This window comes from Scyliorhinus canicula, chromosome 8 (genome assembly GCF_902713615.1).
Source record: "Scyliorhinus canicula chromosome 8, sScyCan1.1, whole genome shotgun sequence".
Taxonomy (NCBI): Eukaryota; Metazoa; Chordata; class Chondrichthyes; order Carcharhiniformes; family Scyliorhinidae; genus Scyliorhinus; species Scyliorhinus canicula.
The window spans coordinates 109,165,588-109,190,531 of NC_052153.1; the positions used below are offsets into that span (position 1 = coordinate 109,165,588).

At 44.5% G+C, this 24,944-nt stretch overlaps 1 long non-coding RNA gene across 1 annotated transcript; it reads left to right on the forward strand.

Annotated features, from left to right (window-relative positions):
- The first annotated feature begins 873 nt into the window (after nucleotides 1-873).
- LOC119970002 lies at nucleotides 874-16,508 on the forward strand. The gene is made up of 2 exons (XR_005461509.1): nucleotides 874-985; nucleotides 16,319-16,508. It is a non-coding gene; the product is annotated as an uncharacterized LOC119970002 (long non-coding RNA).
- Nucleotides 16,509-24,944: the final 8,436 nt, after the last annotated feature.

The window sequence follows — 24,944 nt, forward strand, 5'->3', positions numbered from 1 at the left end:
CTCTGGCTTGTTGACCCAATATTCTCATTTCTTCCTGTTCAGAATCTGTCCCATTCACTTCCTGGATCTGCTGAAGCAAGAATGTAGCTCCCCTTTAAGAGACACGGACTGGCTTTAATTAATTGGTGCTAGCCGTGCATGAACCTAGCCCCCTGCTGAGCGTGTAACCACTTGGCAGCACATTTAGCGCTGGATCCACACCACAATCAGGGAGATGAGCAACGAGCATGAAACTTGTTTGTATCACTTGTATAAAATGCAGGGTATTTGCATATCACAATCCCTGAACCCACTAACTGCCCTCATTAATTTTTTAACACACTGTCTCATCCTGGTTTGTAATCTCTCCCAAAAAGTCCAATTGATTGGTCAAGTAAGTCTGGCTGCTGGGGGAAGAAAACACTTTGGTTGTCTATAATTAACTATTTCTCCTCAGATTCATGTCTGATACCCTCATCACAGTTACAAATAGGTTCCGTACAATTGGGGTTAACACTTTCACTTTGGTTCCTTGACAGTTTGTTCTTTGTCCCTTTTTTTTTAAATGTATTTTTCATAACATCTAATGTAACCTATTCAATATTTTATGCTTATCCTCTTGAGATGGGTTCTAACTGGGTTTAAACATTGTATTCACTGCTGCAGCTTCAGCTGATCCTAAAAAGGGTACTTCTAAAATCTCAAACATTTTGCTCTGAGCATTTGATGCAGGCCGATGTCCTGCCAAGAAATATGAAACAAAATGACAAAAGATGAAAGAAATGACATATGGAGAGGTTAAATGTAAGCAGGAGCTCCAGCTCAACATAATTCATTCTATACCCTGCAGCTTCCTGTCCCACAGTGTCTTACACACTGCCAGGAAGGGATTTACCAAAGCCAGTCCTTTCACCAGGTTTCCTCTGTTGTTTATCAGTTGCTACCAGACTCTCCTATGAAATATTCATTCTCTGCAGCTGAGACTCTTCTCCCCCATAAGACACAGGTACAGCTCGACATGGTATTTAATTTTTTTTTAATCAGCCAGACTTAACTCCCTAGTTTGCTTTTAAGATAAGAGGGCATGAGTCTGCCACACAAGGTCAACATAAATGTGATTTGTTCTGAAACTGTTTTGTCTCCAGTATGTGGCAACATCAGGTAAGAGAGTCCCAGAGTAACATTAAACATGCCTCTTCTCAGACGTGGTGCGGAGGCAGAGGCAACAAAAAGCAATCATTATGGACCTAATTTATTACGAGACAGTGGCTTTGAATGCTTTTTCCTCCTTTGCTTGCAGCATTGCAAACAATGTTTATGGCTTAATAATTTTCTTCTTCATACCTCTTAATAATTACTTTTTTTTGCTCGATTAAATCTATTTGGCATTTTGAAAATATTTTTCTATAATTACTGTCATAAATATTTATAAAGACCAGAACAAATAAGTGGCTGCCATGAAGTTGAGCAATTAAGTAAGATTTAGCAGCTCGTGTCTTGTGCTGTAAGTAGCTTCAGAATCGGTAAACTCTATGAATGTGCACTGAGCACATTAATGTATCAAATTAGAAAAATATGAAAACTGAAGAGCTGGAAAAAGATTTAGGTAAACATTTTTACTGTATTTATAGAAATATATCTAATCTACAGATGCCTTTAGAGGAAATATAATTCAAATGCCTCTTAGCGTGTTGAAACATAATTGACCAGATACTGTTGGAAATTTTAATGCAATTTTCATTTGAGTTGCAGTACTAGTGTCACGTAACATTGAGCATGTTTAAATAGATTATAATTTTAGTGGGTAACAGCAAAATTGAGCTACTGCGTACATAGTCAGATAAGCCCCTTGGGCTTTTCTAAATCCTTAATAGTAATTGTACATAAAATGCTCGGCCGAGATCAAGAATTGAAGCAGAATCTGTGACAGCTTTTAATAAAGAAGTCCATAAATATTTGTAAAAGAAAAGTTCAAAATGGGATGGTGAAAAAACAGGGTCTGGATACTTCTTTCAGGAGGCCAACAAAGGTATGATAGGCTGAATGGTCTCCATTCATACATTTTGCCCCGATATTTTAGGTGTCAACGAGCTTCTATGATGGCCAAGCTGGGGCATTCTGCTGAAACAATGGTTTAGCCTGTGTTTAGCACAATAGGTCATCTATAGGGGGGGCATGAGGCTGGTTAGTATGGTTGCTTCACAGCTCCAGGGTCCCAGGTTCGATTCCCGGCTTGGGTGATTGTCTGTGCGGAGTTTGCACTTTCTCCCCGTGACTGCGTGGGTTTCTTCCGGGTGCTCCGGTTTCCTCCCACAGTCCAAAGATATGCAGGTTAGGTGGATTGACCATGATAAATTGCCCTTAGCGTCCAAAAAGGTTAGGCTAGGTTGGGTTATGGGGATAGGGTGAAGGTCTGTGTTTAGGTAGAGCACTCTTTCCAAGGACCGGTGCAGTCTCGATGGGCCAAATGGCCTCCTTCTGCACTGTAAAGTCTGTGATTCTATGGTAAAGGAGTTGGAGCTTGTGATAGGAATGGTGCCTGAGGATCATTTATGGTCTGATTACCAATTCGATTGCCTGTTAAAACTCAGTAAGGCTGCAGGGAATTTTGGTGCTCGGACTTCAGCCAACATCTTCTCCTCACAGTGAACAGCTCAACAGGAGTGAATCATTGCTGTTTTGAGCATTGCTTGATAGCACCCTCAGCTTTCACTAGTCACTTGCTGCTCCTGGAGGTTGGAAGAGGACTTCTAGGGCTGGATTCTCCGATTTTGAGGCCAGGTCCGGAGGAAGTGTCTAGTTTTACGATGAAAAAGTCGGCGGCGCCCCGACACTGATGCTCCGCTCGGTGGGGAGCTAGCAGACGCGCCATGTAAAACTCCCGGCGTTCCTGACATAAACAGCTGGAGAATTGCCAGGTCTGTGGCCACGCATGCACATAGCGATGACTTGCAGCGGTTGCGTCATACAACATGGCGCCGGCCGCGTGCAGATCTGGCCCTCTGTAACTCCCCTTGCCACCCCCGGACCACCTCCCACCAGTCCCCCCAGTCTCCGCTGAAGCCCCCTTAGCCAGCAGAATGGCTCCCCTCCCCGACTATGGCGCACTGGACACAATCCGCAGCTACCACCCGAGGGTGACAGAAACTGAGAGCACAAGTGATCCACGCCGTCGGGAATGTGGCTCATCGGGGACAGAGCAATGGGGGAGGGCCTTCCGGTAACGTGCTGAAGCCGTCCCAACGGCGTGCATTGTACTCCCCGATGACGCCATTTTGGAGGGGGGGTGGAACATCCAAAAACAGGTGCCGCCCCCAATTTCAACGTCAAAAGGGATTCTCCGCCTAATCATGTTTCGCGATTTCAGCGTCAGCAAGCGGAGAATCCCTCCCCTTAGCTATTGGGCGAGAAATTGGTGTGCTCCAGTTTTTGGAAGGAGATGATGATTTGCAATCTACCAGCTCTTCCAAAAGTTTGGGAGCATATACACTTTGTGCCTCCAGCTCATCTGAATGAGAGTAGTAGTGTGTTGCTGTACAGGTCCCACACTGCTTCCTTCTCCTAGCTGCCAGTTTTCTCTACACTCAGCAGCGGGTCAAACATCATGTTACAAAGGCAGGCTTTCCCCATAAAAGGGACGTTGCACTTAATAATATTGGTGGCAACTAAAGGATAGGAAAGTGAATACACTAAGCAGAGGGAGAGGGTTAGAGGGTGCAGTGATAGAAACATGAGTGGAGGAATTGGGCAAAAGTCGAGATGCTGTGGATCCATGGGGTGGGGTGGGGCTGAGCAGGAAGCCCTCAACAATCAACCTCCCCCTAAGTTTTCAAAGGCAATGAACGCATCTTTATATGATATCTCATATCTATCATAGCACCGACCTCTCACGCTGCTCAATACACCCGACTCCCATCACTCACCCAGCAGCATTATTTGACACTCAGGATTCATGCCCAGCGTCCAAATACTCCATCCGATCCTCACGCATCTACCAATGCTGCCAGTCTCACATCCACCTTTCACTTACTCTCCATCATATCTCCAGGGATTCAGCTATGGAAGGAATATTGCTGAAATACAACTGCTGACAATTACTAAGAGGGGCAGAAACAGCACAGCACTGACATTGGGGGTCACCAGCATTGCACGTACCTTGGAGGCCATTTTGTGTGGGCAGCCGATGCATGGACCTGGGGTTGGCACTGCCCACTCACCCACCCACTGTAGCGCAATTCAGAACCCCATCCCTGGATTTTCTGGATCCCCCCCCCCAACTAGTACAGGGGTGAACTGTCCTGCCCCCTCCCCCCAAAGAGACCCCCTAAATAAGAGACTCCCCCAGAGACCCCCTAAATAAAGAGACCCCACAGAGACCCTCTAAATAAAGAGACACCCTGCAGACATCCCCGACATAAAGAGCCCCCCCCCCCCGAGACCTCCAAATAAAGAGACTGCTAAATAGGAACAACCCCCAAGAGACCCCCTAAACAAAGAGACCCTCTAAATAGAGAGACCCCCTGCAGACACCTGTACGTATAGAGACCCTCCAGAGACCCCTTAAATAAGGAGATCCCCACAGATACCCATAAATGAAGAGATATCCAAGGAGACCTCCTAAATATGGAGACACCCCACGGGCCCCCCAGAAAAGAGACCCCTGTAAGGAAGACTCCCAGAAGAGAAAATCCTGTCAGGAAGCCCCACAAAAGGGAGACCCCTGTCTGGAGGCCCCTCAGAAGAGAGAGCCCTGTCAGGAATCCACCCAGAAGAGAGATCTCTGTCAGGAAGCCCCTCAGAAGAGAGGTCCCTGTCACGAAGCTTGAGAGTAGTCCAGACAGAGACAGTAAAAATAATCATTGCTCTAACACTCACCTGGACAATACACCTGCTGGCCCAGGCAGAGGAAGCACCACCTGTCAATTCCTAGAAAGGGAAAACGAGTCAGCTGTGTTTAAACCCCTTCAGACCTTTGATCTGCAAGCCATTCATTTATTTCTATTTGATATTGATTTTATTAGGCTGTAATTGGCAGCTTCCGCATGCCACAGCTGTCAGCATTGTCCTATTCATCTTTCTTCATGGTTGACAAAGCGGTGGTGTACTGGTATTGTTACTGGACTCGTAATCCAGGAGACTTAGTTAAACTCACTTGGCTAGACAGCTAGTTTGTGATGCAGAGCAAGGCCAGCAGCATGAGTTAAATTCCTATACTGGCTGAAGCTATTCATGTAGGCCTGCTTTCTCAAACTTGCCCCTCGCCTGAGGTGTGGTGATCCTCAGGTTAAATCACCACTAATCAGTTCTTCCCCTTAAAGGGGAAAGCAGTCTATGCTCATCAGGTACTATTGCGACTTTACCTTACCTTTAATCCAGAGACCCAGGGTAATGATCTGGCCTACATGTGACTCCAGACTCACAGCTATGTGGTTGACTCTTAAATACTCTCTGAAATGGCTTAGCAAGCTACTCAGTTGTATTCAATTGCTATGAAACATGAAAAAGGAATGAAACCGAATGGACAATCCAGCATTGGCCCATGCACCAGTAAGGACAATGGCAAAAACAAACCCAGGCCTGTCGACCTTGCAACATCCTTCTTACTAACAGCTGGGGGCTTGTGCCAAAGTTGGGAGGGCTGTCTCGCAAACTAGATAAGCAACAAGCTGGCATAATCATGCTCACGGAATGATACTTACAATGTCCCAGACAGCACTATCACCATTCCTGGGTATGTCCCGTTTCACCAGCAGGACAGACTCAGCAGAGGTGGCGATACAGTGATATACAGTCAGGGGAGAGTTGCCCTGGGAGTCCTCAGCATCGATATTGGACCCCATGATGTCTCATGGCTTCAGGTTAAACATGAGCAAGGAGCCCTGCTGCTGATTACCACGTACCGTCTATCATCTACTGATGAATCAGTACTCCTCCATGTTGAACATCACTTGGAGGAAGCACTGTGGTGGCAAAGGTACAGAATATACTCTGGGTGGGGGAATTCAATGTCCATCACCAAGAGTGGCTCGGTAGTACCACCACAGACCGAGCTGGCCGGGTCCTAAAGGACATAGCTGCTAGTCTGGGACTACAGCAAGTAGTGAGGGAACCAACAAGAGAGAAAAACATATTTGACCTCATCTTCACCAATCTGCCTGCTGCAGATGTATCTGTCCATGACAGTATCAGTGGAAGTGACCACTGCACAGTCCTTATGAAGACAAAGTGCTGTCATTTAGGATATCCTCCATCGTGTTGTGTGGCACTACCACTGTGCTAAATGGGATAGATTTCAAACAGATCTAGGAACTTAAGACTGGGCATCCATGAGGCACTGTGGGCCATCAGCTGCAGCAGAATTGTATTCAACCATAATCTGCAACCTCATGGCCCGGCATATCTCCCACTCTACCATTACCACCAAGCCAGGGGATCAACCCTGGTTCAATGAAGAGTGCAGGAGACCGGCATACCAAAGAATGAGGTGTCAGCCTGGTGAAGCTACAATCCAGGACTACTTGTGTGCCAAACAGCATAAGCAGCAAGTAATAGACAGAGCTAAGCAAATCTACAATGAACACATCAGATTTAATCTGTGTAGTGCTGCCACATGTGGTGGACAATTAAACAACTCACTGTAGGGAGGAGGCTGCACAAATATTCTCATCCTCAATGACGGAGGAGCCCAGCACATCTGTACAAAAGAAAAGGCTGAAGCATTAGCAAAAACATTTGTTGAATGGATGATCCATCTCGGTCTCCTCCGGAGGTCCCGAGAATCCCAGATGTCAGTGTTCAGCCAATACGATTCAGTCCATGTGATAGCAAAAAACAGCTGAAGGCACTGGATACTGCAAAGACTATGGGCCCTGACAATATCCTGGCAGTAGTACTGTACACTTGTTTCTCCCGCACATGCTGCACCCCTAGTCAAGCTGTTCCAGTACAACTGTTACACTAGCATCTACCTGGCAATGTAGAAAAATTGCCCAGATGTGTCCTCTACAAAAGAAACAGGACAAATCGAACCCAGCAGTTACCATATTTCAATCTACTCTAAAGCATCGGCAAAGTGATGGAAGGCATCATCAACAGAGCTTTCAAGTGACACTTACTCAGCAATAACCTGCTCACAGACACTCACTTTGGGTTTTGCCAGGATCATTCAGCTCCTGACCTCATTACAGCCTTGGTTCAAACATGGACAAAAGAGCTAATTGCCAGTTGTGAGGTGAGAGTGACTGCCCTTGACATCAAGGCAGCATTTGACCGAGTATGGCATAAAGAAGCCATCTGGGGAAATCTCTCTGCTGGTTGGAGTCACATCTGGCACACAAGGAAGATGATTGTGGTGGTTGGAGGTAAATCATCTCAGCACCAGGACATCACTGCAGGAGTTTCTAAGGGTAGTATGCTCGGCACAACCATCTTCAGCTGCTTCATCAATGACCTCCGTTCCATCATAAGGTCAAAAGTAGGGAGGTTCATAGATGACTGAAAAATGTTCAGCACCAATCGTGACTCCTCAGATAATGAAGCAGTCCTTGTCCAAATGCAGCAAGACCTGGACAATATCCAGGCTTGGGCTGACAAGTGACAAGTTACATTCGTGCCACACAAGTGCCAGGCAATAACGATCTCCAACAAGAGAGGATCTAACCATCTCCCCTTGACATTCGATGGCATTTGCACCATTGAATCCCCCACAATCAACATCCTGGGGGTTACCATTGATTAGAAATTGAACTGGACTACCATATTAATACTATGGCTACCAAAGCAGATCACAGGCTAGGAATCCTACGCGAGGAACTCACCTCCTGCTCTCCCCCTCAAAGCCTGTCCACCATCTACAAGGCACAAATCAGGAGTGTAATGGAACACCTTCCACTTGCTGGATAAGTGCAGCTCTAACAACACTCAAGAAGCGCAATGACATCCAGGACAAAGCAGCCCACATGATTGCGACCCCTTCCATAAACATTCAAACGCCCCTCCACCGATAAACAGTGGCAGCCATGTGTACCATCTACAAGATGCACTGCAGTAATTCACCAAGGTTCCTTAGACAGCACCTTCTGAACCCATGTCCACTTACATCTAGAATGATGAAAGCAGCAGACACCTGGGAACCCCAGATCCTGTAGGTTCCCCTCCAAGTCTCTCACCACCCCGATGAAAATATATCACTATTCCTTCACTGTCGCTGAGTCAAAATCCTGGAACTCCTTCCCACTGTGGGTGTACCTACACTGCAAAGACCGCAGTGGTTCAAGAAGGCAACTCACCAGCATCTGAAATGAAAAAAATGAAAATGAAAATCGCTTTATTGTCACGAGTAGGCTTCAACGAGGTTACTGTGAAAAGCCCCTAGTCGCCACATTTTGGCGCCTGTCCCAATGAGGGATGGGCAATACATGTTGGCCTAACCAGCGATGCCCATTTCTCTTCTAGGGGCTTCCAGAGAGGGACTTTTCTTCTGGGGAGCTTCATGACATAGGGCTCTTTTCTGGGGGTCCTGGGGGTTTCTCCATATATTGGGGGCCTCTGTGGGGAGTCTCTTTATTTAGGGGTTCTCTGGAAGGTCTCATTATTTAAGGGGTCTCTATGGGGGGGGGGGGGGTCTCTGAAGTGTTGGATAGTGTAGACTTGTGAGATGAACATATACCACCAACACTGAGGAAGGTTCAACTCTATTTTATTAACTAACTATTAACTTATCGACATACGAGAACTGCGGGTTTAAATGATGCTAGTTTAAACTAGAGACCTAAGCCTGTCCAAACCAATTGAATCTTTCAGCATGTGGTGTGAGTCTGTGCTAAACTTGATGAGCTCTTGTGCTTCTGAGAGGCAGCATCCAGAATGAGCGGGAAAAGTGATGCCCTCTGTCTTTATAGTGTGCGTATTCTAACTGGTGATTGGCTGCGGTGTTTGTGCATGTTGATTGATCCCAGTGTATGTCCATCAGTATGTGTCTGCACCATGATAAACTGGTGTATATTATGACAGTCATTTTATTTAGGGGTCTCGTGGGGATGCGGTGGGGGCATCTGGTGGAGGTGAGGTGTGCAGATCTTTCATTGTGCAGGGCAAGGTGGCCCTCGAATAGATTTTGTCGGACATTCCCTGAAATGGTTACTCTCTTGCTCCCCGCGAGGTCCACCGCATCAGGGCCACGTTTGTCAGGAACAGTAGTAATTCTCGCCCACATGATTCTCGGCCCAGAGGACCGGATAATCATGGGGGCCAAGAGATTATGGTGCCTGGCTCCTTATGTGGAGTTTTAATTAAGTCCATGTTTGACCTGATGTCATTTCACACTTCTTGGAGTCTAGAGACAATGCTAAGGACTCCCAGGGCAACTCCATCCTGGTTGTCTATCACTCTGCTGCCACCTCTGGTGGTTCAGCCAGTGGGACAGAATACATCCACAGATGATGATGGTGGTGTCTCGGACATTGTAAAGTATGATTCCATGAGTATGACTGTCAGTTTATCTTCCAATTTTGGCACAAGCCCCCAGATGTTAATAAGAAGGGCTTTGCAGGGTCAACAGGGCTGTGTGTGTCGTTGTTGTTTCTCATGCCTAGGTTGATGCTGCATGCTCTCTCTAGTTTTTAACCTTCATCTGAGAGGGCATAAGGATTCCAATTTAATTCCTCATTTGACAACACCTTTGAATGTGCTGCAGTGCACTTATCTGTAAGGATAGTTTATGATCCCCGTATCTACAGAGCACACAATCCTCTGACTTACCTGTTAAGGCAAGACAGATACTAATATAGCACTATGATACAATTGTCAAATGAACTGATCATTTGCTTAACACTATTAGCGGTGCGGTGGGCAAATTCACTAAGTATAGCAAAACAGAACCACTGATCTACTTTGATTTCAGTTCTGTGGTAAGTTTGCTAGTGACAACCAGATTGGGGTGCAGAAATCACCTCAAATATTTTGGCCAGAGTTTCACTCCTTATTGCTATGCAATGACCCTGTTGGAAAATATATAATAGACCTCAGGTGAAGGTGGGAGTAATTAGGATACACCATGGATAAGGCACACATGTGGAAAATATCACCTAGGTCAGATGTCAAAAGTCTGCTGGAACGTATGGAACGTTAGCATTGTGAGTGAGTTGCTCCACGGAGGGAGAAGTGAAAAGGAGAACATTTTTTATGCAATCAAAAAATGAATTGGATGTAAATTAAAACAGAAAATATTGGAAGCACTGAGCAGGTCAAGCAGCATCTGTGCAGAGAAGAGGAGAGTTAATGGTTCAAAGATTAAAACATTTAGAACCATAGAATCCATACCGTGCAAAAGGAGGCCATTCAGCCAATCAAGTCTGCAACGAAGCTCTGAAAAAGCCTACCTAGATCCATTCCCCCACCCGATCCCTGGAACCCCACCTAACCTGCACTTCTTTGGACTGTGGGTTTCCTCCGGAGCACCCAGAGGAAACCCAGGCACACACAGGGAAAATGTGCAAACTTCACACAGTCACCCAAGGCTGGAATTGAACCCAGGTCCCTGGCACTGTGAGGCAGCAGTGCCACTATCCTACCTCATTTAGCGGTTAATTTAGAATTTGTATTGGTTTTTATAGGGTGGTTTTGCTAACTGTTTACTGCAGCAGTTTCCCATGACACATATTGCATTTGTATTCTCTTTTAGTCAGGCAATGTTGCAGCCCTTTAAGCAGAAGACATTAATATTGTGAGATGTATGTGTGCACAGGGACACATTGACTCTCTGACATTTTGTACCAAATTCGGTGCAGATACACTGGGAAATGATATTAGTTTTGACTGACAAATAGACAACATATTTTATTGATTAGAAGAATATACTTTGAGAAATCGAGTTACTAAATGATCTGCAGATTAAGATGTATCCTCTTCTTTGAAAGTTCACAATAGAAATGAACTTGCAAGGGCTTCGGATTAATAACAACAATGAAGAAAAAATCAAGAAAGGAAACGTAAATATATTTACATTCCAAAGGAAATTACTTTTACAGGATATTAAAAACAGAAGAGTGCTGGTCTCTGCTACAGTATATGAATTCTGGGCCAGTTCTGGACACTATAACAATGATGTCAATGCTGGTCACTTGAACAACAATGAAAACTAACAACTTTTATTCATATAGTTCCTTTAGGTAGCGAAACATCCCACAGTACTTTACATAGAATCATCAAATAGAATCGTAGAATGCTTGCAGCATGATGGAGGCCATTCGTCCTATCATGTCTATACTAGCCCTCAGAAGCAGCAATTCAGCTCATGCCTTTTCTTCATAAACCTGTAAATGGTTCTTTTTCAGATAACCATATAGAACATAGAACATAGAACATAGAACAGTACAGCACAGAACAGGCCCTTCGGCCCTCAATGTTGTGCCGAGCCATGATCACCCCACTTAAACCCACGTAACCCAACAATCCCCCCATTAACCTTACACTACGGGCAATTTAGCATGGCCAATCCACCTAACCCGCACATCTTTGGACTGTGGGAGGAAACCGGAGCACCCGGAGGAAACCCACGCACACACGGGGATGACGTGCAGACTCCACACAGACAGTGACCCAGCCGGGAATCGAACCTGGGACCCTGGAGCTGTGAAGCATTGATGCTAACCACCATGCTACCGTGAGGCCCCTTAATATGATTCTCTTTTGAAAGTCTAAACTTATTCTGCCTCAACCACACTCTCAGGCAGTGCATTCCAGGTCCTAACCACTTACTGCAAGAAAACTTTTTTTTCATGTTTCCGTTTCTCCTTTTGCTAATTATAATTGGTAGGGTGTTGGTTACAGAATGGTATGCCTTAAAGAAGTCCTCATACTCTTCAGTAGGTTAACTGCAAGTCTTTATTAATTTCTAGAACTGCATGCACATGTATAATAAAGCGTGCAAGATCGGAGCTATCTCCATGCTTAGATCCTTTCCAGTATCTGCTCAACATCGCACTCTCTCCTGGGCCTGGGTCAAGTGCCTTCTTAGTTCATTGCGCAGTATTGTATTCAGTCCCACGTTAATCCTATATATTACAATTAGCTTAAACATGTAGCTGCTGGTTCTCAATCCTTCCACCAAAGGGAACAGTTTCTCCCTGTCTGAATGTTCTTGGGGCTTGAAAACTTCAGCTACGAGGAAAGATGGGGTCGGCTGAGGTTGTTTTCCTTCAAACAGAGGAGGCTTAGGGGTGACCTAATTGAGGTACACAAAATTATGAGGGGCCTAGGTAGGATAGACAGGAAAGATCTGTTTCCCCTAACTGAGGGGCCAGTTAACAGGGGGCATAGATTTAAGGTGATTGGTCGAAGGATTAAAGGGAACACGAGGAAAAACCTTTGCATCCAGAGGGTAGTGGGCCTCTGGCGTTTAAAACGTACCTGGATGTAACCTGCAAGGCTATGGACCAGATGCTGGAAAATGGGATTAAAATGAATGGCTATTTCTTTTTTTCTTTTTTTCGTCTGTGCGGACACAGTGGGTTGAATGGTCTCTTTCTGCACCGTAGCTTATCTATGGTTCAATGGTACTATAGTTCCTAACTTATGGTGTCCAGAACTGGACTCAATAGGCTGGATTTTACCAGGTACCATGGTACCCGACTACCCAGGTACAAAGTCAATGGCAAGCCTGCCCCACCATTGTGATGGCTAACCCTCAGCAATATAATGCAAGGAACAACATGAATTAATTTAAGCTGAGACTTCTGCCCCTATCCTTGGAGGAAATCCTGCTTCAGAGATGACAATTGGATAACAGGCAGCTTTGTTGTCCAAACAGTGCCAGGCAGAGCAATAGCCACTGATGGGACAGCAGGCATCCTGGCAAAGAGGAACCTGGACTTAAAGTGAATCCCAGTCAGCAGGGGAAGGATGAGGGGATGTGTTTTAAGATGCTAGGGGAGAGGGTAAAGGGGGAAGGATGGCTTTGGTGGGAGGTGCCTCTAATTGGCACAAGTTACTCACAAAGGAGGTTTCCCTTCCTGCATACCCAATACCAGCCCACACAGCTAAAGTGCCAGGCTTCCCATATGATGCGGACCTTCCCATGTCAGGGGTAAAACAACAGCAGAAGTGAGATAAGGCCCTTAAGTGGCCATTAGTTGGGCCTCATTAGACTCAAGGGAGAGCGAGCTGCTCAACGCCTCCATCCATCCACGTCCCCTGAAAATTTGAGACAGGTTGGGGGCAGGTGAGTAGGCAGTGGGCAGGCCGCACGCTGGATTTTACAATATCCCCACACCTTCAAACCTGAAAGCAGAAAAGAAAGGTTGAGAGATGGAGACGTTTTGGAAATGAATTTCAGTGCTTCCCACCTAGGCAACCAGAGGCACAACCATCACTGCTGGAATATCTAAAATCAGAGATTGACAAGAGACCAGAATTAAAGGAATGCCAATATTTTGAGTTGTTGTAGGGATGGAGAAAGCCACAGAGATTGGAATGGGACAAAGTTATGGACAGATTTGGAAACAAGGTCGGAAAATGTTAAGATTGTGACATTGCTTCATCAGGAATCAATGTGGATCAACGAGCACATGGGTGATGGTTGAACAGAACCTGATGTCAGTTAGGAAAATTACAGCAATGTAGCCCACAGACACAGTACTAGGTGGTTACTGTAGTATAGTGATACCAGACCAGCACTGGCATTACTATAGTTTGTCAATATCAGCCCAGTGCTGATTACTACAATAGTATAAGAATGCCATACGAGTGCTGGTCACTACAATCGTATAGGAATGCCAGGACAGCGCTGATCACTATCAGAGCTATCTAACAACATAAAAAGTCAGAAACAGCAACATTGTTGCCTGCCTGTATTGTACTCCCTGGTAAAACGTTACATCTGAAAGGTGAACCCTCTGCCAGTGTAACGTTCCTTCAGTATTTCACTGGAATATCAGCCTAGATTATGTGATGAAGTCTCAGGACTGGCATTTGAACCCACCAGCTTTTGGCAGTAAGAATACAACCAATGGATCCGTTATGTATTTTTTTCTGTTTGTATTTCAAATTTCCACCGTTTTCAGCATTTTAAAATTTATCTGCAAACCATCTTTGATCTCTGTGCATCTATGTCATTGTAATATAGCGGTAACATTTCTGATGTTCCCTCATTTTGATTTTTTTTTTAAATTCCAGCTTTATTTTCTGCCGTGTGTTTGAAAATAATTTTCTTAGAGATATTTTTTTAAAGAATATTAAAACTAAAATTGGATATTCAATGTGATAAATGTAGAATCAATAAATAAAACCACTGTTAATGGCTGAGATAATTAAACAAAGAAAGGATATTACACAGCAGTGAAATTATTTAAATTTAGATTTATTGTCACGGTAGCACAGTGGTTAACACTGTGGCTTCACAGCACCAGGGTCCCAATTTCGATTCCCCGCTGGGTCACTGTCTGTGCGGAGTCTGCACGTTCTCCTAGTTTCTGTGTGGGTTTCCCCCGGGTGCTCCTGTTTCCTTCCACAGTCCAAAGATGTGCAGGTTAGGTGGATTGGACATGTTAAATTGCCCTCAGTGTCCAAAAAGGTTGGGAGACGTTATTGGGTTATGGGGGTAGGGTGGAAGTGAGGGCTTAAAGTGGCTCGATGCAGACCCGATGGGCCGAATGGTCTCCTTCTGCGCTCTGTGTTCTATGTTCTATGCCACGTGCACGAGGTGCAGTGAAAAGTATGGTTCTGCGTACTGTCAAGACCTGGCATTCAATACATGAAAAATGTAGGACATACGATAAATACACAATGTAAATACATATTGATGCACTATCAATTGACCACAGAAGCAAAGTTGTAGTCCGAAACTGAAGGCTTTAATAGACAAGATGTTTCCCCAGCAGCTCAGGTACAGAAAGGAAGCTGTGGGAAACACATGGGCTCTTCTACTCCGCCTTACAGGGCGGAGCGACCTTACAGCTCTAACCAATGGGTGACTAGTGTTACATACCATTGGGCCAATGAGCAGCGAGCCTTCTCCACCAATGGTGTCTCAGCATTGCTAGTTACCGTAATACCTCTAGTCATACTACCACACATACACAGAGACATTGTGTGATGTATACGGAGTATAGTGCGAAACAGTAGAGAAGATGCATAGAAAGATCAGTTTAGTCCACAAAAGGGCCACTCAAGAGTCTGGTAGCAGAAGGAAGAAGCTGTTTTTGAATCTGTTAGTGCAGTTTCTCAGACTTTTGTATCTTCTGCCTGATGGAAGAGGTTGGTCGAGAGAATAACACAGGTAGGAGGGGTCTTTGATTATGTTGCCTGCTTTCCAAAGGCAGCAAGAGGTGTGGACAAAGTCAGTGGATGGGAGGCAAGGTCCGCGTGATGGACTGAGCTGTGTTCATGACTCTGTAATTTCTTACGGTCCTGGGCTGAGCAGTTGCCATACCAGGCTATGATGCAGCCGGATAGGAGGCTTTCTATGGTGCATCTGTAAAAATTGTTAAAAGTCAATTTGGACATGCTGAATTTCCCTAGTTTCCTTACAAAGCATAGGCTCTGCTGTGCTTTCTTGGTCATAGCATCAATGTGGGTGGACCAAGACAGATTGTTGGTGACATGCACACCTAGGAATTTGAAGCAGTCAACCATCTCCACCTCAGCACCATTGATGCAGACAGGGGTGTGTACAACACTTCGCTTCCTGAAGATGATGACCAGCTCCTTAGTTTTGCTGACACTAAGGGATAGATTGTTGTCGTTTCACCACACCACTTGGTTCTCTATCTCCTTCCTGTACTCTGACTCATCGTTGTTTGGCATCCGACCCACTATGATCATGTCAACAGCAAACTTGTCAATGGAAAATGTTGGATTTGTATAACAACAAACTATAACAAATAAATTTAAAGAGACAACTACAATAGAAATAAGTTAAAGCTTAATAGGTAAACATTAGGTGGTTTGATTGGCAAAGAAATGAATTACAGATAACAAAATAAGCTGTGCAATGAGTCAATGTGTCATGCAAGGTGTTGTATTGTGAAAATTCTGGCAGACATATCAGGATGGTGCATAACAACATTGTGGAAAATAGAAGTTCTACTATACAGTAAAACCCATGGGCATTATGTAACATTCACACTGCAGTTATTTATTTTCATTACTTTTGCTTGTTTTTCAACTATTTAATTATGTTTTCTTTAGTTTATTTATGTATTTAGTTACACTTGACTCTGTTACATTTTATTTCTCTGGGAGCTATTCCTGATCAAAGAGGATGATATTTACTAGCTGGTCAAGCTTATTTTAGTTTTCCTTGATTAATATTAATATGATTTTTCTTGCATTGTTTCCTCAGGTGCTGATGCCGCAGGTGCTCACTGGGCACTGCCTAATTCCTAATCCTGAAGACTTCCACTGTTAATGCTATTAAACTCAAGTAACCACACAACCCATTTTCTACAGTTTGTTTCAAAGCAATATCCATTGATTTTCAAATGCAAAATGTGTTGTTTGGCACATTGGATTAAAATACTACACTTCCCTCATTTCATTTCTGCACTGTTACCTTGTTTATATGCAGCTTTATTTTTATTGAAAATGTCATTTATATGAAAATCCAAATATAATGTTCAAACTAGGATTGCCTCCATGTGAATGAAATATTTATCGAAATATTTGTCTTTAGTGTTGAAAATAGTTGAATAATACGATGATCATATTGTCTTAATTTTATTCATTGCATGTGGACGGTGAGCATTTATTGCCTATCGCTAATTGCCCATGAACTGAGTTGGCATGTTAAACCATTGCAGTGTCAACACATTGCTGTGGATCTGGAGGTCTCCTAAAGAAGGAGCTGCGCTCTGAAAGCTAGTGATTCGAAACAAACCTGTTGGACTTTAACCTGGAGTTGTCAGACTTCTTACAGATTCTTATTGGTTTCAAATTGTAACCATCTGCTTTGGTGGGATTTGAACCTGGATCACTGGATTCCTATTCCTGCGGCAATACCACTACAACATTGCCTGCAGCTGTGGTGGCAAATTTCAAAAGTAGATTTTGATTGGAGTACACCAACCATAGCAAAATATTTTGGAAATTCTAGTGGTGGGATTCTCCATCCTCTCATGCAAACGTGATTTTCCTGTCCCCCTGCAGTGGATGAGAGATTTAGTTGAATGCTAAACTCTCCGTCCTCGCTCGCAGCGGTAGCAGGGCCCACTGGGACTGGAGAATCGCAGACTAGATATTAAGTAGATGCATTTAACAAACTGATAGATAAACGCATGAAAGAGAAAGGGTTTGCTAAGAGGATTAGAGGAAACGGGGTGAAAGGAGGTACATGTGCAGCATTAATACCAACTCAGACCTGTTGGGCAAAATGGCCTACTCATGTATTGTACATTGTACGCATACTAATCCACTTGTTTTGGGATGGATTTTGGGAGGTTTCATCACATACTTAGTCAACAGAGTAAGTAATAATAACATAAACCAACACTTCCAACCCAAAAAACTCACAAACATGAATAGTCAATATACTTTGGAATATTTTAGTTGTAAGAATATTAAAAACATCCTTGTGACTCAGCACAAATTGAAGAAAAAGAGGGCCAGCAGCCCCCTCACACCAGCAGATTTCCTGATGGCGTGGGGGTGCCCACAATGGGAAAACCCATTGTTCGGCTGCTGGGACAGAGAATCTGGTTGCCATGGGAGCGCGCGCACCAGAAAATAGGTGCGATGGGAAGGAGGATCCAGCCCATGGTATGCATTGTATCCATATACCAACTCTTGGATGCGACCAGTATCAGCGGCATTGCTGCAACTATATGGGCCTTCAATTACTCATAGGCATTCCTAGTGGCTGCCTAAAAGCAGAATTACTGCAATTTGAAAAGGCATGGAAAGACCTTGGCTGGGAAACCCTCAACCTCGTCCGTGGCTGGGATTCGCCGGTCCTGCTGAAAGTGAATGGATTCTTGGCTGGAATGCCGAATTATCCATTCTCTTTTGCAGCAGGGCAGCAACGGATAAGATTGGAGAATCACATAGCTTATGTTAGTTTCTGGAGCCTTCCGCAAGATTTGTAAAAAATAAGACAAAACATGTGCTGTGCACTAGATTCTCCAATTTACCTGGGACTTGAAAAAAACTGCTGGAGGCGATGGCAAAGAAAATTACTCTTCTAGCCTCCACAGTAGAACTGTAAACCACTGCCAGCTCATGTTCACCCCTAACCTTTTGCCTCCTCCACTTGATTTACATGGGACTCATGGAGAATACATTTGGGAATCAGAGAGAAACTCTCTGTTGGTTCGAGTCATACCTGGCACAAAGCAAGATGGTTGCGATTGTTGGAAGTCAATCATCTCAGCACTAGGACATCACTTCAAGAGTTCCTCAGGGCAATGTCCTAGGCCCAACCATCTTCAACTGCTTCATCAATGATCTCCCTTCCATCATAAGGTCAAAAGTTGGGAATGTTCACAGATGACTGCACAATGTTCAGCACAATACGTGACACCTCAGATAATGAAGCAGTCCATGTCCAAATGCAGCACGACTGAGACAATATCCAGACTTGGGCTGACAAGTGGCAAGTACCATTTGTGCCACACAAGTGCCAGGTAATGACCTCCTCCAACAAGAGAGACTCTAACCATTACCCCTTGATATTAATTACATTACCATTGCTGAATCCCTTACAATCAAAATAATGGGGTTACCATTGACAAAAACTCAACTGCACTAGCCATATACACACAGTGGCTACCAAAGCAGGTCAAAGTCTAGAAATCCTGTGCGAGGACTCACCACTTGACAGCCCCAAATCCTCTCCATCATTTACAAGACACAAGCCGGGAGTGTAATGGAATGCTCTCCACTTGCCTGGATGAGTTCAGCTCCAACAACACTCAAACATATAGAAACATAAAAGATAGGAGCAGGAGGACCTTCGAGTCTGCTCCACCATTCATCACGATCATGGCTGATTGTCCAACTCAATAGCCTAATCCTGCTTTCTCCCCATAGCCCTTGATCCCATTCGCCTCAAGTATCACATCTAGCCACCTCTTGAATGTATCAAAGTTCAACACCATTCAAAATGAAGCCACCCGCTTGATTGCTCCTCCTTCCACAAACATTCAATCCCTCCACCACTAATGCACAGTGGCAGCTGTGTGTACCATCTACAAGATGCACTGCATGAACTCATCACGGTTACTTAGGCAGCACCTTACAAACCCACAACGACGACCATCTAAAAGGAAAAAAGCAGCAGATACCAGGGAACACCACCACCTGGAGTTTCCCTTCCAAGTTACTCACCATCCTGACTTGGAAATATATCGGCATTCCTTCACTGTGTAAAAATCCTAGAATTACATTCCTAATGGCACTGTGGATCTACCTACACCACATGGACTTCAGAGCTCACCACCATCTTCTGAAGGGCAACTAGGGATGGGCAACAAATGATGATCTAGCCAGCAATGCTCACAGCCAGTAAATGATTTAAAAAAATACTGGCCCTGCTATTCAAATTTGAAATGTCAAAACTAGTCAGATGCTGAGGTGCCAAATTAGTGCCAGAATCTTGCCAATATCCTTGCTAATGGGATGACCAATTTATCACAAGTTTTAGGCCTCTGTCTTCAAGCACTGGGATCCTGCTGAAGCTCTGAAAACTGGTCCAAACTAATTTCTACCCTAAATTGTCTGAATCGGGAATCATCTGAAGACGATGACCAACTTTTCAATTGTTTGCCTTTGCTGTTGTCCATTAATTACATTGCTGTAATGCTGGTGTATTAAAATAAAAAATGTACATCAGACCAAGTTAGAGTCATAGACTAGCATTACAGACTCTCGTCGGTTGTGTCAAGGCATAAACAACATAATGGGCTACAAAGTGAAGCCAAGCAATGTCTCCAGCAGCAACACACCCCTCCCCAATGAACTCAATGCATTCTATGCTCGGTTCGAGCAGGAAACCATCAATCCACTGTTGAGTGCCCCAGCAGCCCAAAACACACCCATACCCACTGTCACAGCTTCTGAAGTCAGATTGGCCTTCCTGAAAATGAACCCTCGTAAGGTGACAGGTCCAGACAGGATCCCTGGTCATGCACTCACAGCCTGTGTGGACCAGCTGGCAGATGTGTTCGGTGTCATCTTCAACCTCTCCCTACTTCTGAGGTCCCCACCTACTTCAGGAAGACCACCATCATACCGGTGCCAAAGAAGAACCAGGCAACGTACTTCAATGACTACCGTTCGCTGGCCCTGACATCAATCATAATGAAGCGCTTTGAGAGGTTGGTCATGAAGCACATCAACTCCATACTCCCAGACTGCCAATTAGCATACCGTCGCAACCGGTCAACAGATGCAATCTCCCCGGAGCTCATCCCTGGAGCATCTCAACAACAAGGACTCCGACATCAGACTCCTAGTTATTGACTACAGCTCTGCCTTCAACACCATAATCACAGCCAAGCTTATATCAAAGCTCCAAAACCTAGAACTTGGCTGCTCACTGTGCAACTGGATCCTCGACTTTCTGACCTACAGACCACAATCAATAAGAATAAACAACAACACCTCCTCCACGATAGTTCTCAATACTGGTGCGCTGCAAGGCTGCGTATGTAGCTCCCTATCAATCGCCCTTTACACACACAACTGCATAGAAAGATTTGGTTCCAACTCCATCTACAAGTTTGCTGACAACACGACCATAGTGTGCCGGATCTCGACCAATGACGAGTCAGAATGCAGGAGGGATTTAGAGAACCTCGTGGAGTGGTGCAGCGACAACAATCTATTCCTCAATGCCAGCAAAACTAAAGAGCTGGTCATTGACTTCAGGAAGCAAAGTACTGTACACACCCCTGTCAGCATCAATGAGGCCGAGGTGGAGATGATTGACAGCTTCAAATTCCTAGGTGTGCACATCACCAAATATCTGTCCTGGTCCACGCACGTCGATGCACCAAGAAAGCACAACAGCGCCTATACTTCCTCAGGAAACGAAGGAAATTCGGCATGTCCACACTGATTCTAACCAACTTTTACAGATGCACCACAGAAAGCATCCTATCTGGCTGCATCACAGCCTGGTATGACAACTGCTCGGCCCAAGACTGCAAGAAACTTCAGTGAGTCGTGAACACAGCCCAGTTCATCACACGAACCTGCCTCCCATCCATTGACTCCATCTACACCTCCCCCCGCCTTGGGAAAGTGGGCAACATAATCAAAGACTTCTCCCACCTGATCATTTAGTACATGAAAATAAAAGAAAAGGAAAGAAAATCATAATAGGGCAACACAAGGTACAAAATGTAAATACATAATCACCAGCATCGGGTGAAGCATACAGGAGTGTGGTATTAATCAGGTCCCACCTGCTCCCATCCAGCTTACTCACTCTTCCAACTTCTTCCATTGGGCAGGAAATACAAAAGTCTGAGGACACGCATGAACAGATTCAAAAAGAGCTTCTTCCCACTGTTACCAGACCCCTAAACGACCCTCTTATGCACTGACCTGATTAATACTACACTTCTGTATGCTTCACCCATGTACCTTTCGTTGCCCTATTATGATTTTTGTTTTATTTTATTTTATTTCCGTGTACTAAGTGATCTGTTTGAGCCGCTCACAGAAAAATACTTTTCACTGTACCTCGGTACACATGACATTAAACAATCCAATCCAATCCAAAGTGTAGTGGAAGAAATAGTTATTTGTATCATCGTGAAGCTGTCTCATTATTTAATGACTCGTTCATATTTCGGTCACATGGATCAGTTAGTAGCATTTTTAAAAATATTTTTTATTCTCCTCCTTTTTCACATTTTCTCCCAAAATTACACCCGACAATAAATAATAATCAATAACGAGTGTAATGTTAATCCCAATATCAATAACAAGGATCCCATCCTCCCACCAAGCCCCAAACATTAGCCCCAAACATGTTAACATAAACAAATGACAAAAAGGAATCAGGAATCACCGATAGTCACCATTAACACATCCAGTCCCCCTCCCCTCAACCCTCCCAGCCTCCCCCCCCCCCCCCCATTCATGTTCAATGTGATCCAATTGTCGAAAGTGCATTATGAACAACGCCCATGATTTGTAGAACCCCTCCAACCTTCCCCTCAGTTGAAATTTGACCTTTTCAAGCATCAAGAATTCCAGCAGGTCTCCCCGCCATGCCAGGGAGAGGTTGATCCCCACACTAACAGGATCCACCTTCGGACGATCAACGAGGCAAAGGCTACAACATTTGCCTCCATGCCCATTTCCAACCCCGGCTGATCCGACACCCCAAATATGGCCTCCCGAGGGCCCGGGTCCAGTTTCACGTGTACCACTTTAGAGATTACCTGAAACACCTCCTTCCAGTAATCCTCCAACTTTGAACAGGATCAAAACATATGAACAAGGTTTGCGCACCCCCCCCCCCCCCCCCCCCCCCCACCGCCCGCAACATTCACACACATCTTCTACCTCCTCAAAGAGCCGGCTCATCCTCGCCCTTGTAAGGTGTGCTCTATACACCACCTTCAGCTGTATCAGCCCCAACTTCGCACACGAGGTGGAGGCATTCACCCTCCGGAGCACCTCACACCAGATCCCCACCTTCATAACCTCTCCCAACTCTTTCTCCCACTTTGCCTTGATCCCTTCTAGCGGCACCTTCGCCACCTCCAAAAGAGCCCCGTTAATACTATCCCCTTCTCCATTTCCCCTGCCGTCAGCACCTCCTCCAGCAATGTGAAAGCGGGCTCTTCTGAGAAGCTCTGTATCTCCTTTCTGGCAAAGTCTTGAACCTGCAGTAATCTAAATATTTCCCCCTGTTCCAGCCCATACTTCGCTCCCAGCTCCTTCAATCCCGCAAAATGACACCCAAGGTACAAATCTTTTAGTGTCCCAATTCTTTTCCCCTCCTGTCTCTGAAAATTTATATCCCACTTCCCTGGCTCAAATCTATGGTTCCCCTGAATCAGAATTACCCTTAACCCTGCCCCCAACCCGAAGTGCTGTCGAAGCTGCCTCCAAATTCTCAACAAAGCTATTACTACCGAACTCTCTGAGTATCTCGCCGGGGCCGTTGGGAGCGGCGCTGTCGCTAGCGCCTTCAATCCCGACCCCCTACCCAAACTCTCCTCCTTTCTGACCCATTGGGAGTCAACTCCTCTGACCCAGCTCTGCACCTTCTTCACATTTGCCACCCAGTAATAATAAGTTAGTAGCATTCTTGACTTTAAATCAGAATGTTGTAGTCCCAAAACTCAGATTCTTTTGGGTTTTTTTGCAAAATTGGTGTAGTTCAGGTGGGCATGACTGGAATGTAGGCCACGTGACAGATACAACAGACTTATTCTATTCTAAAACGCATATTAAATTCCAATAGAACTGGCGAGTGAAAGTGATGTATCTACCCGATCACGGTACATGTGTGCAAATGTTACCAAAGTTTCTGTTTCAAAATGTTATGTTTCGGTAGAAAAACATGACATGACATAAGCCAATAGAAAAGAAGGTTATGTTTGCTACTTTCTCTTGATCCTGTGCCAATCTCATCGCTGGCAACTGTCTGAACTTGAACCAGATTGTTTACAACCTCAGCCTCTAATTGACTGAGTTGAGTTTTCTGACCCCATATCCTCACCGTCGCAAACCGAGATATTATTCACTTCCTCCCAGCCTCAGTCCATCTGCTGCTGAAGCCCTTATCCATGCATTTCATACCTTCAGACTCAACTCCTGAAATACTCTCCTAGCCAACCTCTCATCTTCTATCCTCAGTACATTTCAACCTATCCACTGCACTGCTGCCAGTTTCCCATACCGGATGATATTCTGATCAGCCTATACCTACTGAGTGACATTGGTTCCCTGATCACCAGTGTTTTAGATTTAACATCTGATTTGTTCATTCCTACATTGTGCCTTCAACTGTCTGGGCTCTACATTGTGCAATTCTCCATATAAACCCACATCCTTGATCAAGCTTTTAGTCAAACCCCCCCCACCCCCTTCGAGCTCATTTTTGGTTTAATGTCATTGTCTGAGTATGCTTTTGTGCAGGGATTTTGGACATGTTGCTACCTTAATGAACCATAGAATGCAAGTTGTTATCTGCTGCATAAGGTGTGTTTCTGTTCACAAGCATTGTAAAATGATTCATAAGTTAAGTTGTGATGCAACTTATGCCAAATATTAACGTAACTCATAATGAATCTTTCATAATCAGAAACTTAATGTTTATATAGTGCATTTAACATTGCAAAGGAAACCCAGGACTCTTCAAAGGAACAAACAAAATGTGACACCAAACCCGTGACCTCTACAGCCTAGAAGGACAAGAGTAGCAGATGCATGGGAACTCCACCATCGTCAAGTTCAAGTCGGCAGCTCACCACCACCTCTCCAAGGGCATTTAGGGATGCACGATACATCACATTAAAGAGTGAAACAAGTGATCCTGGTAAACAACCTTTGATTTCCTCAGGCAGAATGTGGATCTGCTCTTGGTCCCAAACTGGCATGCAAAGCATTAACCTCTTATTGATGTAGTTATTGTGCTTAATGAACAAGTGAGTTATGACTTGCTGAACTACGCATTTTAATGAATGTATTTATTGTGAAGTACATGAGGAACAAAACTTCAATTATAAATAAAATGCTTCTTGTCAATCAAGGAAAGGCAAGAGTCTGACACATTGTTTATTGGTCAGATTTATGCTATATATGGGGAAATGAGTATTCCTCTGTTTAAGGTTCTTCAGTCAGATTTATGGTTTAATCGTGGCATGTAGAATTAATTATTATTTCCTTTAAAACTCAGCAGGATTTTACTCTTTGTAACTTAAAGGCAATCACATAACAGCAGCTTCATGTTTGAGAAAGTTAATGGAAACACTTGATAATTTTTGATCTCTTTCCCAAATCAATTTGAT